We start from the raw sequence: 408 nt of genomic DNA, 5'->3' as shown, positions 1-408 counted from the left end.
AACAGTTGCAAGGAAAATGAAGCCCACCTTCTCCTTGTGTTTATTGCTGGCTGGTTTGTGTACTGTTGTCCAGTGTCATCAGCATCCTCGCTACCCCAATAAGCAGGATGATCCTAAAGGGACATATTACCCAGGACACAGTTCTCATGGGGAAGGAGTTTATCCAGTTAAGAACAAAACTTTTGGCAAACTAGTTTCCAGCAATGCTGACTTTGCATTTTCATTTTACAGACTGATTGCATCTGAAGCAACTGATCAAAATATTTTCTTTTCACCCATAAGCATCTCTGCTTCCTTTGCAATGCTGGCACTTGGTGCCAAGTCAGCAACGTTGACGCAGATTCTGGAAGGGCTTGCCTTTAACCTGGAAAAGATTCGGGAGCAGGAAATACATGAAGGTTTTAGCCA

The 408-nt window shown here is 43.4% G+C and overlaps 1 pseudogene; it reads left to right on the top strand.

Moving 5' to 3' along the window:
• The first annotated feature begins 16 nt into the window (after positions 1-16).
• Positions 17-408, top strand: part of LOC104403764 — a 3,293-nt pseudogene continuing 2,901 nt past the window's right edge.

This window comes from Nestor notabilis, unplaced genomic scaffold, assembly GCF_000696875.1.
Source record: "Nestor notabilis isolate BGI_N333 unplaced genomic scaffold, ASM69687v1 scaffold3483, whole genome shotgun sequence".
In the NCBI taxonomy this organism is placed as follows: Eukaryota; Metazoa; Chordata; class Aves; order Psittaciformes; family Psittacidae; genus Nestor; species Nestor notabilis.
The sequence above is the reverse complement of the archived record's forward strand: the minus strand, read 5'-3'. Positions and strand labels throughout refer to the sequence as shown.